The following is a 14,258-nucleotide window of genomic DNA, read 5'->3' on the forward strand; positions in this document are numbered from 1 at the left end:
AGGAAAATGGCAGCTCTGCAGGAGATCCGGCACAGGAGTGCCAGCGACCTGGATGAGCAGCAGCAGGAACAACTGTGGCAGTTGTTGCTGGAATTCCAGAACTGCTTTGAATGTGATGTAGGATCACACATGCACATTTCACAAAGCTTAAATTCCAGGTGGCCTGAGACAAGGCCTACCCTGGTACGAGAAGGCACACATCGGCCTAGGCCTCAAAGGGGGGTTCGTGACCCCACACACACAGATAACAAGGGAGGCCAGCACTCCAACTTTTATTGCTCAAAGTTTTAACGACCTACAGATAGCAGAGTGGATCCCCAGGGACAGGTGCCCCTCGACTTGGCCCACGACCCCATCCCCCGACATCCTGCCTTACATACCACTCACCCAGCACCCCACAGAAAGTTTTTTTTAAGTTTGGTTTCTATATACCCTGTGTAGTACGTTGCTTATGATCGCCAGTCTCAATATGCAAGTCATGTTTATGTATGTGTCCTTAGACAGTCTCAGTTTTGTGTGCCACCCTTATAACCATGTTCACAGAGTATCAGTTATTTTACCCCTCACACCTAAACACTTCTATAAATTTGAATAAATAAATAAGTATAACTACCACTGCATATATGTTATACCAGAATAATCTTGGAAATTGAATAGTCTAACCAGGAATCTTAGTGTGCCCTAACTTTCAAAGATTCTTTTTCTTTGTCTGACCAACCTTCCCCCCCCCCCCCCTTTTTGCTTTGCCACATTCCTCAGCAACCCTTATCTAATCTTTGTATTTCATCATGCCTATCTAAGGGTAAGATGTGCTGATGACAAAAGAATATGTCATATAATGTCTGTATAAAGGGTATACATCTGTTGAGGTGTAACCTATACTGTATACCATATATACCACATACTGGTGTGAGTAATAGAACATAACATAATGACATAATATAAGTAATCATTAATTAATCATCACAGATGGTATTTGGTTTGAACCGCTAAGCTGGTATGGCATGTTTGGTATCAAACCGACGGGAAATCACTCCAGTTTCCAAATCTGGTCAGTGGTTACCACAAAAGTGGATATATCAAAAGTTACACCAGCCTAATGAAAATCACCATTACCAGAGAAGTCAGTCTGGTCATAAATCCCAAAAGGACTGATACCGACCCCCTTCCGAAAGCCCGCCAAATGGATGGTCAGCCATTGGTCCAGGACTCGAATTCCTGGTCACTCCTAATCACGAACCTTATGCTATAAAACCTGGCACCTCAGAACAAAGCCTGCGGAGAAAAGGAGAAACAAGCAGCCTTCTTGAAGCCCGTCAGTGAAGACCCAAAGAACTGCAACTCAGCCCAAGCTTCACCAGAAGAAAGAATCAGAGGGACTCCACTCCAACAACCGCTGCAAACACCGCGCCTCCCTGAGAGCCATCACCCTTCAGCTCATCAGCCACTGCAACCAACTGCCAAGACCCCCCCCCCCTTTTCCTGCAGCCAAGTAAACCAACTTCCTTTCCTTTCTAACAACCTAAACTGTCCTAGTAACCTGCTATATTACTTTAGGGTCATTTTTCCACAAACTGCTTGCTTTGTAGAACAGTTTTTCCCTTTTAGGTTACTCCTTTTAAATCTGGTTATTGCATTTTCATGATTACATTGTTTGTGTCTATTCCGTTATTTCATGTTTATTGTTTGTTAGGTGTAATGTCTGTCTTATGTTAGTTGTAGGAATAAATGCATGTCTTTTACACAACTTTAGCCTCCGTCATTGAGTGCTCACAATAGTCCCTGCCTCTGTGCGATCTGGCTACTACGCTCTGAAGCCTCAAACTCGCCTGAAATATCGCGAGACTCTCTCTCATCGGCCGTGAGTGGAGCTTCGCTACCGATCGTTTACATTACCTGGTGACGCAGCTCGCTGGACGAGCCTTCTAACCCAGGTTATTAAGCGATATTGGTTATTAATGAATCCCATTTAAGTCTCACATTAACAGACTCACGGGGATTCGCAATTGAGTTTGGAGGAGCCGACCATTCAGCATAACAATTGGTTAATAATCAGCATTAAATAATAATTAATTAAAATTAATTAATTTCAAAACATATTGGTGGAGATATTAAAATTTACCTGAGCTAATAATTCCTACAGTGATGACGATGACTTGGGGCAGACTTCCCTGGTACAACACAGTATTGACATGGGGGATGCTGCTCCCATACGGCAGCGTCCACGCCGCCTCCCGCAGGGCTATCAGGAAACTGCAGAGCAGGCTCTAGTGAAGATGTTACATTCTGGCATAATAGAGCCTTCCGAGAGCCCCTGGGCATCTCCAGTGGTCATGGTCCCTAAGAAGGGGGGTGAGTGGCGCTTCTGTGTTGATTACAGGAAGCTCATTGGAGTAACAAAGAAAGACTCTTACTCCCTTCCACATGTGGATGAATGCCTTGGTTTTCATCCCTGGACCTGAAGAGCGGCTACTGGCAGTTCCCTCTGTCCCCTGAAGCTAGACCTAAGACTGCGTTCTACACTGGCAAGGGGTTGTAGTAGTTTGGGGTTTTTTGCTTTGGCCTATGTAATGCGCCGGCCACCTCTGAGCATTTTAATGGAACGAGCGTTGGATGGGGCCCCACGCCAGGCATGTCTCGTCTTCCTGGATGACATACTGGTGCATGGGTCCTCCTTCTCCTCAGCAGTCGTCGCTTTGTGGCAGGTGCTGGAGTGGATCAGGGCAGAAGGGCTGCAGCTACACCCTGACAAGTGCAGGCTCCTGAGCAGGGTACTGATCTTCCTGGGGCATAGGATAGGCTGTGAGGGGGTGGGCACTGTAGATGACAAGGTGCACATCATACATTAGTGGCCCACCCATGTAGATCAGAGAGGGCTAAAAAGATTTTTAGTCTTAACTTCCTACTATAGGAAGTTTGTATGAGGGGTTTCCTGCATTGCAGCCCCCTTGTACAAGCTGCTGCAAAAAGACCATCACTTTGTCTGGACAGAGAATTCCCAGGCAGCTTTTCAATCGCTACAGGAAGCTCACCCATCCTGGCGCCCCCTGACCCTGACTTGCCTTTCATGCTGGACACCGACGTGAGCAGGAAGGGGGTGGGGGCGGTTCTGTCCCAGAGGTGGCCAGATGGGGAGCGGGTGTTGGCCTTTTATAGCAAGGCACTGAGCAAAGCAGAGCGGAGGTATTATGTTACCCGCTGAGAACTGTTGGCTGCACTATCTGCCATCAGGCATTTCAGGTATTACCAGAGTGGTCGGCACTTCACCCTGCGCTCTGATCATGCCTCCCTGCAATGGCTGATGTCCTTCAAAGAGCCAGAAGGGCAGGTGGCTCGTTGGCTGGAGAAACTACAGAGCTTCGGGTTTACAGTGGTCCACCATGCAGGGGAACAACATGGGAACGCTGACACACTGTCGCAAGAGTGCAAGTATTGTGAGCAGGGGGACGCTAAAGGAGGTGAATTTAGCTCGGGGACGGATGAGATGGTGTGTGGGGTGCCCACACAGGCATACAGAGAACTGCAGGGGGTGGGGGTTACTGTGGCCTTCAGACAGTCCTCTCAGACAGCTCATCTGCCCCTGATGGGCCTGAGTATGCCAGATGGCTCCAGGATCGCTTAGATATAGCTCATGAGTATGCCAGGGGACAGCTGCTGAGTGCTGGACTGAGGCAAAAACTGAATTACGACCTCCATGCCTGTGGGCGTCACTTCACAGCAGGGGAGCTGGTCCGGGTCTACAGCCCGACCAGGAAGAAGGGCAGGTGCCTGAAGCTGGACACCCACTGGCTGGGGCCATGTCTAGTCCTGGAGAGGTTGTGTATAGAGTGCAGCTGCCTTCATGGGGCCGCAAAGTTGTGCTCCACCGTGACCAGCTGGTGCCTTACAGGGGAACTGCGACACCTCAGGGGAACAGGGCAGAAGGGGGAAGCCCCCTGTTACACCATCTCCAGCTAGGCTGCGTATGCTAGTCGGTTTCGACCTAGCAGCCAGAGGTGACCAGCCCGCCCCTGCGACACCCGGTGTTCCTCAAGGGGGCATGCCTTCTAGAGGATGTCCAAGGAGGGTTCAGGGACTTTGTCCCAAGGTCAAAGACTTAAGTAAAAGGGGGGTAGTGTAGCGTGCACCCATCTGGGTGAGAGGGTGTGGGAGGAGTGAGAGGAGGTGGGAAGGGGAAGTGAAGGATGCCAGGAATAAGGGTTACCGTGTCAGAACTGTTCTACGACTAATTGTTGGGATACAAAACTGTTTACGGCGCGGCTGTAGTCCATAACAGCCAAATAAAGTTCATTTTCAGCCACTTGCCTCCTCATTCCCATAACGAGGAACTTTACAATACTTTTAATTATGTCAGTGTTGATACCCTAAGTGGAGAACAGTATCAGCAAAGATCTTTCTATCCATACCTGTTTTTCCAAATGCAGGATCGGAGGGGTCCAGAGCCTACCCCAGAATCAGGACAGGGAATAACCCCGTAGAGGATGTTTCTGGACATTCACCTATGGGCAATTTGGCAATGCCAATTCATGATCTGCTAAATTAGCATAACTCATAAGATGGCGCCCTAGGCAGCTGCCTATGCTAGAGCGAGCTGCCCTGCTTACAAGCCAGCAATTCATAGATTTATGCAATATTTTGATGTAAAGACATAGAAATGACAGTTTACATGGTGGGATATTTGGGTGATCATTATGCTGAGATGGCATAAAATTGTCCATAACACTCAGTACTAGACAGACAGACAGACTGACAGATAGATAGATGGATAGAGGGATGGATGGATGGATGGATGGATGGATGGATGGATGGATGGATGGATGGATGGATGGAGGGACAGAAACTGTTTGATGACAAACCAAACACATCTCAGCCAGACAGTTGACCTTCAACATCAGTACAACTCATGAAAGGTCTCACTCTGCAGGGAGCTGAATGTTATTCTGAGCAGCCGCTATGATGACTATAGCATCATCTTTCTCCAAAGATTCATCATTACCCCAAATATGAGCCACACCTCTCCATCCTGTCCCAATCAGAGGTCCCAAACTCACCTTTCCATCCTGCCTCTAGCAAAGGTCCCAAATTCATCCTTCATTCTGACTCCATCAGAGGCCCCAAACTCACCTCTTTATCCTGACTCCACCAAAGATCCCAAACTTGCCTCTCCATCCTGACACCACCTGAGGTCCCAAACTCTCTTCTCTATCCCATCCTATATGGTGGTCCGGCCAGAGGTGGCACCAGAAGGGCACAGCAGTCCAGCTCCGCACAGTATCTGGTGAGCTAGCACCGATGAGGGGGCAGGGCCTGCTGAGGTTAGCGATTGGAGGCAAGAACATGCAGCACCTAGTTTGGGTATCTGATGTGCAGGACACATGCATTCTGGGTCTAGACTTTTTGAAGGATCAGGGCTGTCTGTTGGACCTGGTGAATGCCACACTGAGTTTTAACAGTGGCCATGTAGTGAAGATGAGGCCACCAGGTGGCCAGCGAGCCGGTGGAGTGTCAGGGGGACCCCAGGCAGGCAGCCCGAGGGCATATAAGGAATCATGCCAAACCAGCCCACATGGTACACCTCAGCATGAGCCCCTGGCATGTCCCACACAACCCACCTGTTGTCAGGAGGCTGGGAACCCAGAGGGGACCCTGCATAGCCACATAAAGGGGCCCATATCTGCTACTGAGACTCCTGCTACCCAAGTGTGCATTTCAAACTGGGTACTGGGTGGTCAGGGCAGACCTGACGCTTTGCTGGGCAGAGAGGGTAGGAAAATGGCGGCTCTGCAGGAGATCCGGAACAGGAGTGCCAGCGACCTGGATGAGCAGCAGCAGGAACAACTATGACAGTTGCTGGAATTCCAGAACTGCTTTGAATGCGTTGACGATGACTTGGGACAGACTTCCCTGGTGCAGTGTGCTCATGTTGGACACCGATGTGAGCAGGAAGGGGGAGACTCGCCTTGCCTCTCCATCCTGACACCATCTGAGGTCCCAAACTCGCTTGTCTATCCTATCTCCTTCTGGGGTCCCACACTTGCCTCTCCATACTCATGCCATCAGAGGTCCAAAAGTCACCTCTCCATCCTAACTCCACCAAAGATCCCAAACTCAAAGCACTGCTGCACCTGCAGGGTTGGCCTCATTCCCCCCCCCCCTCCCCCCCAAAAAAAAACCCTTTAAGTTGTGTCCAGCCCTCTGTATTACAATGGATGATAGAGGGATATAGGGCTCTCGAAGGAACAAACAGGCACGCTTAGCTTCACTCAAAAACACTTTAATACAAGTAATACAAGATAACCTCACATAAAAAATCATCCATCCATCCATCCATTTTCCAAACCGCTTATCCTACTGGGTCGCGGGTGGTCCGGAGCCTATCCCGGGAGCAATGGGCACGAGGCAGGGAACAACCCTGGATGGGGGGTCAGCCCATGGCACACAAGAGATATAGAATAGCATATCATATGAACTAATGTATATAGGAAAGAAACAATAAAATAAAGAAAATACAAATTATTATCACGAGCAGTGATAATTAATCCCCATAATCAATAAAACGCATAAGCAGCTGCAAAACTATTTACACTCGGGCGTGCCATCATCACCCACCTTCACACACGGACTGGGGAGCCCTTTTCAGTGCTGGCAGGAGACCAACACGTGAGTCCCGAGAAATGCCGGGCGATGCGCGCTCTATCCCACGGCTGAGCTCCGGTCAGTACTGAGTTTCCCCCGTCCTTTATATATTAAATTGGGTGCTGCGTGTGGGCAGGGGGCGAGCTGGCCAGGCTCACCCCTTCCCCCCAGGCAATGCGTTATCCAATTCCCCCTTTTGTCCGAGTGGTGCCGCTTGCGATAATTTAGTAAGATAGACGTCCTGGAGCCATGCCTTCCTATCCCCCCCCCCCCCCCCCGGAGGCAATTTAAGGTGCCGTATACCAACCCCCCCCGCCTGTCTCCCAGAAACCAAGATAAGCATCCTGGCTTCTTTTATGCGCCCAGGTTATTTATGGCAAAAGAGGCTTTACGGGGGATCGGTAAAGAATAACATCTTCGTGCAGTCCAGTAACAGTCAGGGTGAATCATGGAAGATTGATCGGGTTTTCAGGATGATCAGTCCCCACATCATCAGAATTAATCCACAATTACAACTTTGCAGAATATTATAGTAAAAGGATTAATTGCATGCCACATGGGTGACGTAATCGTCTGCAAATTCATCCTAATACACCCTCCAATAAGAACATAAGAATGTAAGAAATTTGCAAATGAGAGGAGGCCATTCGGCCCATCAAGCTAATTTGGGGAGAACTTAACTAATAGCTCAGAGTTGTTAAAATCTTGTCTAGCTCTGATTTAAAGGAACCCAGGGTTTTAGCTTGTGCTACCCTAACAGGAAGACTATTCCATACTCTAACTACACTTTTCTCAAATTCAGTTTAAAATATTCTCCTGCTAATTTCCACCTATGGCCATGAGTGCTAGTATCCATCCATCCATTTTCCAAACTGCTTATCCTACTGGGTCGTGGGGGGTCCGGAGCCTATCCCGGAAGCAATGGCCATGAGGCAGGGAACAACCCAGGATGGGGGGCCAGCCCATCGCAGGGCACACTCACACACCATTCACACACACATCCACACCTACGGGTAATTTAGCTACTCCAATTAGCCTCAGCATGTTTTTGGACTGTGGGGGGAACCCGGAGTACCCGGAGGAAACCCCACTATGACATGGGGAGAACATGCAAACTCCACACACATGTGACCCAGGCGGAGACTCAAACCCGGGTCCCAGAGGTGTGAGGCAACACTGCTAAGCACTGCACCACCATGGCGCCCCCGAGTGCTAGTATTTAAACTAATATTGAAATAGCCATTTGGCTGAACAGCATCCAGACCTGTAGAATCTTGTAAACCTGGGTCATGTCCCCCTTAGTCTCCTTTGCGCAAGGCTGAACAGATTCAGCTCAGCTAACCTCTCCTCATAAGACATTCCTCTAAGACCAGGAGTCATTCTTGTAGCCCTACGTTGAACCTTTTTCAAGTCTTTTTTAAGGTATGGTGACCAAACCTGCATACAATATTCTAGGTGGGATCTTACTAAGGAATTCTATAATCGTAGCATCACCTCTCTTGACTTAAACTCCACACACCTAAAGATGTAACCCAACATTCTATCAGCCTTTTTTATGGCTTCCCTAAACTGGCGAGAGTGGGACATGGAAGCATCAGCATACACACTGAGATCTTTCTCATAATCAGCTACCTTTATTTCAGTGGAACCCATAAAATATCTATACTTTATATTTTTGTTCCCTGTATGGATTACCTTACATTTATCTAAGTTAAATTTCATCTGCCAGGTATAAGCCCAGTTGCTAATTAAATCAAAATCCCGTTGTAGCCTCTGTGCTGCTAATTCAGTATCTGCTACACCACCCACCATGGTGTCATCTGCAAATTTAACCACTTTACTGTATGTATTGGTGTCAATATCCATCCATCCATCCATTTTCCAAACCGCTTATCCTACTGGGTCCGGAGCCTATCCCGGAAGCAATGGGCACGAGGCAGGGAACAACCCAGGATGGGGGGCCAGCCCATCGCAGGGCACACTCACACACCATTCACACACACATCCACACCTACGGGTAATTTAGCTACTCCAATTAGCCTCAGCATGTTTTTGGACTGTGGGGGGAAACCGGAGTACCCGGAGGAAACCCTACGACGACATGGGGAGAACATGCAAACGGTGTCAATATCATTAATGTAAATTAGGAATGATAGTGGTCCTAAAATTGATGTCTACGGTAGCCCACTATGAACGCAGGGCCACTGTGACATTGTGCCTCTAATTCGTTGCTTCCTGTCAGTTAACAAGTTTTCGATCCAAGTTGCTACAGTTCCTAAAATCCCTGCAGCTTTGAGCTTAAGCAAGAGCCATTTGTGGGGGACATCGTCATAGGCCTTTTTGTGAACAATTTTCTAGCTTCCTCACAGAACTCAAGTAGATTAATTAAACAGAATCTACCTGTCATGACCTGCACGTATGATCCTCCTAGGTGCCACACACCCCTCGTTACCTCATGTGAATTCCCGATGGTGGTCACCTGTTTCCTGTTATTTTGGCTTGTCTTGTGCATTTAAGTCCACGTCAGAGTGTGTAACCCACACTCCAGGTAATGTACCATTTTCACATGGATTATAGCTTCCATTCCTTTTCCAGTTATGCAAGTTAAACTGATTGGCCTATAGTTTGCTGGATTACTTCTATCCCCCTTTTTGAATATGGGTGTTATATTAGCATGCTTCCAATCAGAAGGTACCACAGCAGTAGATAAGGATTTCTAAATTTCTGAGTTAAAGGTTGGCTAATAATATACCTCATCTCAATATCAAGGTCTCTCCTGTGCCCATGTTGTTTTCAGCCTTGTGAATCTTCTTATAGGCTATCTGTACTTTTCAGGGCACATTTCCTAACTGTATTCTCTTTACCATAATATGTGATTTGTGATTCATGCTATTTCAGTATTCATATGGGATCAGGTATCCACACTTTCATAATCACTTAAATTTAATTTTAAATTATTTTAATTAATGTATTCAATTTTTATTCATACTCACTTTTTGTTTTTCTACTTTTCGGATTGCAGGTGTTAGTACTAGTAAAAGATCAAACGTCCATTACCAAGAGGGCTCCTGCTTCTGCTTTCACAAGTTTCTGTAAATATGTCCAGTGATACTGTGGATGAAGCCATGTATGGCAGAACCGTGCATGAAAGCGCCACCTCTCAGCCTCAGGAGTTTAACAAAAAGCTGACACACGAGTGAAACACGGAACTGAATCACCAGAGGAATGAAATCCAACTGCCTCCTAAGAGCTCCCTGGCCCCGGCGTATGGAACATGCTGGAACCTGATTTACGGGGAGCTCTCTGATTGCACGAGGTCTGGGCCAGGTTTCTGGGAGGTGGAGTCAGCATGGGAGAATGCTGTGGGCTACACTACAGTAACAGATTCTGCAGTTACGATGTCTCCAGAGCAGATCTCGGCTTTGCCACATTCCTCTCAACGCATTCACATTTACCGCTATACATGTTGGCCCCCACGTTTACATCCGTGTTTCCACATAAGTCCGTCTTCTTCCAGTCAGAGATTGACAGGGGATTAAACTTCATAATGCTGTTCATTCAATAACTTTAACATGAAGATGATTGTTGTGTTTGTCATTATTAAATTATGAAGAAATTGCATTTCCAGTCAGTAATGAAAAGCTGGCCAGTTGATTTATAAAACAAAGGAGCAATAAGTGACCATTACCCTGGCTGGAACAGTTACAGAAGCACCAGCAATCAGCATGAGGTCAGCAGCCACGGTAGCTTTGCCTCTTTAGTCTGGGCATGGACGTTTGCAGTACGAAAGGCCACTTTTCACGAGTGTTATTTTACCAGGCGATAAAGCGCGGCTTTGAACATGCCAGCCAACATCCAGAACCACAGCTATCAATTTTAAAGGAGATAATGAATGTGCTCTGCAGGCAATGGTGTTTTGTTGCTGTAATGAGTGTGTTTCTGTAAAGAGAGTGTTTTAATGTTGTTTCTGGCTTCTTAGCCCCTTCGTGCTGTGAGGAATCATTGATATTGTTTTCATTACTTGATGATGCCTTTAATTAGTGTAGGGTGTTCTCCTACCAGATTTATATGAGATACTGAAGCACTGATAAACGAAATGGCCAACTCATTTGGTGTGACACTTTTAGACTTTCACGCTCATGCAAGAAATATTACAGCAAATCTATATTATTCCGTTATAAACCAAAGATTGCATCACAAGCATTGGCAGAAGCTTGCAAACCCTACAGGCAATTTACAAGGTAATAATATGGTTACATGTAAATGCGTGTACATGAGCGGGCAAACTTTTCTCGAATTCAAAATCTCACGCCAGCCAGCTGACCAAAGTTAGCAGCCCTGCCGATAAACACCCAGAAGGTTCTTCACTGTGTCCCCAACAATGTCAAAGTTGGCCCATTGAGACCATAAAATGACTCAATGATCCAAAGGACAGAGCGTGGAGGGAATTCCAGAAGAAAACGGGGGTGGTCATATTACTTTTGTTTCTTTTCCCGTCTTCCATCATGAGTTCTACAGAATGTTGGGTAGTCACCGAAGGCTTTCTGAGAATACAGTCATGGAGAGGAGGGAAAGAGCCCTTTCACCCACAGGGACCTCAAGGTAACTATATATACAGAAGGTAGGGCTCGACTCAACATGGTCCTTGTGAAGGGCACAGCAAGAGGGAGCACAGGAACTCGAACTCGGGACTGGCACACCGTAGCTGATTCCCTGCGTCCATCCAAGGAGTCCGAACCAGGAGTCAAAGAGCGTTGGGTTTCCCAGAGTCTAAGAGGAGTCGCAAGAAGTCCAAACGACGAACCAACGAATCCAAGCAAGAGTCAGAGGAAGACTCAGAAAGTGCGGTCACTGGAACAAGTAAGAACCATGAGCCTCAGGTGACATTTTGCTCTCAGTCCTGTCTTTGCAGGCTATGTGTGAGATGATTTCCGATCCTTCTGACAATGATAGAAGGACTCCTCCTTATATATACTCTCCGTCTGACTTTTGCTGGAATCTGTCCCCTTTGCTGAACCTTAGCACACACAAAAAAAACTCATGTTTTTGCAGTGCATTATTGGCAAAGAGCTACTCTTTTGTGGATGCTGTGGCTGACAGCGATAGGCTGCATGCCACCCCCCTGTGCTGAGAGGGACAGCGACACCCTGAGGCTGAAGGAGATACTGCAGACAAAGCTGTTGGAGGAGAGGAGCAAGCTGGCTGTCCAGGTGTGGTTGCTTGGGGTTATGATGCATAAGCACAGTATATATTGAACTACTAGGTTTAAAGAGCTTTTGGGCCCTATTAATTAATACAAAAAACATCAGCAAAGCATATATACTGTATGTATTTCTTTGCATTGTTAATGAATTCCCTTTGTGTGTCTTTCCTCTTCAGGTTGATTCCACGCCACCGATACATGATAGAAGACATCTTGTAAGTTCAGCACAATTCCTCTGTTATTAGAGCATCGTTAACACTCAAGGGCAGGATAAATCTATTGTACTGCCAATCACTCAGTATGGTGTCAATGTACACTAGTGTTCAGTTACTGTATCTGTATTGTACTGCATTAACCCTAACTCTCAGTGCAGTGTTAATGTACAGTAGTGTTCAGGCACTATGTTCATGCTCGTCTGCTGTTACTTTGTATCTGCAGGACGTCCTCATGAAGATTTGTGAGATCCCAGAGTGCATGAAGGAGCATGTGTCCACTGATGTCCTCCTGTCCGCAGAGTCCCTCACTGAGCACCTCTGGAAACAGGTGGGGTGCAGCCTCCCAGATGCTCCCAGTGCTGTGCTCATGGGTGTGCTCTAACTGTGCCACCCTCTTCCTCAGGTGGTGCGCCGACAGGGAAGCTCATCTAAGTACAAATGCAGCTGTCGGCCAGAAATCCTGCTCAGCCCTGGCGCCACTCTGTGGCATCGCCAGCAGCTGATGTCCTATCTGTTACACTCCTGGATCCTGGAGCTCCAGGTCCTCCCCACCTGTGGCCAGTGAAGTGTGGAACTCCTGCACACGTTCAGCTGGATGTCTGTGATTCACCCGAAAATATCCCCACAAGAAGAGGAAGACACGCGTGCACACATGACGCAGCAAAATACTGTAAAATATCTTTATACATTTTAAAAATGTTTTTACATAACTGCTTTTGTGTTCAAAATTATGTAGAATTTAATTGAATAAAACATTTTATACAGTACCATCCAAAATATTTCTTATAACTTTGTTCCCTTCCTCATATCCATCTCTGTACCATTACACTGTCCTGTCTTCTGTACCATTACACTGTCCCGTCTTCTGTACCATTACACTGTCCCCTTTCTCCTGTCTTCTGTACCATTACACTGTCCCCGTTCTTGTCTTCTGTACCATTACACTGTCCCCATTCTTGTCTTCTGTACCATTACACTGTCCCCAATCTTCTGTACCATTACACTGTCCCCTTTCTCCCATCTTCTGTACCATTACACTGTCCCCGTTCTTCTGTCTTCTATACCATTACATTGTCCCCTTTCTCCCATCTTCTGTACCATTACACTGTCCCCTTTCTCCCATCTTCTGTACCATTACACTGTCCCCTTTCTCCTGTCTTCTGTGCCATTACACTGTCCCCTTTCTCCTGTCTTCTGTACCATTACATTGTCCCCTTTCTCCCATCTTCTGTACCATTACACTGTCCCCTTTCTCCTATCCTACATTGTACAATTACACTGCCCACTTTCTCTTGTCGTCTGTACCATAAGTCAAATGCGCACGAACGCACACACTGGCACCATCAGTCCACAGAGAAAAAGCCCAGATTTTACCCTAAACATTTTCTCAAACACTTATTCAATGGAAATTCGAAGGCAGCAGGCAGACACCTTTATGTCTTTAATAATGAGTGTATATTGTAGCTACAAGGACAAAAGATATTGAAAGCTCTCCGCACTAATGGTAATTTGACAAACACGAACAGACAACACTTACGTTGCTTTTGCCGATTCTGGCAGCTCTTCATTCAGAATATAGCGCCTGTGCGATGTTGTTTCATGCGTTCGTGCGTAGCACTCGTGCCCCTGTAGTACATCGCATTTCATCTAACATTGCGCAGTTTAAAACCACCATTTTATTTTGTGATAATTTGAACTGCTCAGAAAACCACGTAGTGATATTAAAGGAAAACAGTTTTATAATTAACTGAAGCATTTTAGAAATAATAATGGTAATTTCAGTAAAATAATTTTATTTAACGATGCATCGATTTAAAATTTTGATGACATTTTCAGTGTTGACGTCATTGACCATGTCGACTAATGGCGGCAGCCCTGCGCTGTCCACTTCCCCTGTTTTCAGTACCATTACACTGTCCAGTTTCCCAGTACTCCTTATTGTTCCACAGCCCTCTTCCCCATGTCCTTTACTGTACCAAAACACTGCCTACTTTCTCCCATCTTCTGTACAATTACACTGCACCCTTTCTCCCGTCCTTCACTGTACTGTACACTGTCCCTGCCCTCCTGTCCCATCTTCTGTTCCAGTTCACTGTCCCTTGAACTTCTCCGTACATTACATTGCCTTCATTCTCCCATGCTGTGTACCATTACACTGTCCTTTCTCCTGCCCTTCTGTGTACCGTCACACTGTCCCCCATCTC

Source organism: Brienomyrus brachyistius, chromosome 25 (assembly GCF_023856365.1).
Source record: "Brienomyrus brachyistius isolate T26 chromosome 25, BBRACH_0.4, whole genome shotgun sequence".
NCBI lineage: Eukaryota > Metazoa > Chordata > Actinopteri > Osteoglossiformes > Mormyridae > Brienomyrus > Brienomyrus brachyistius.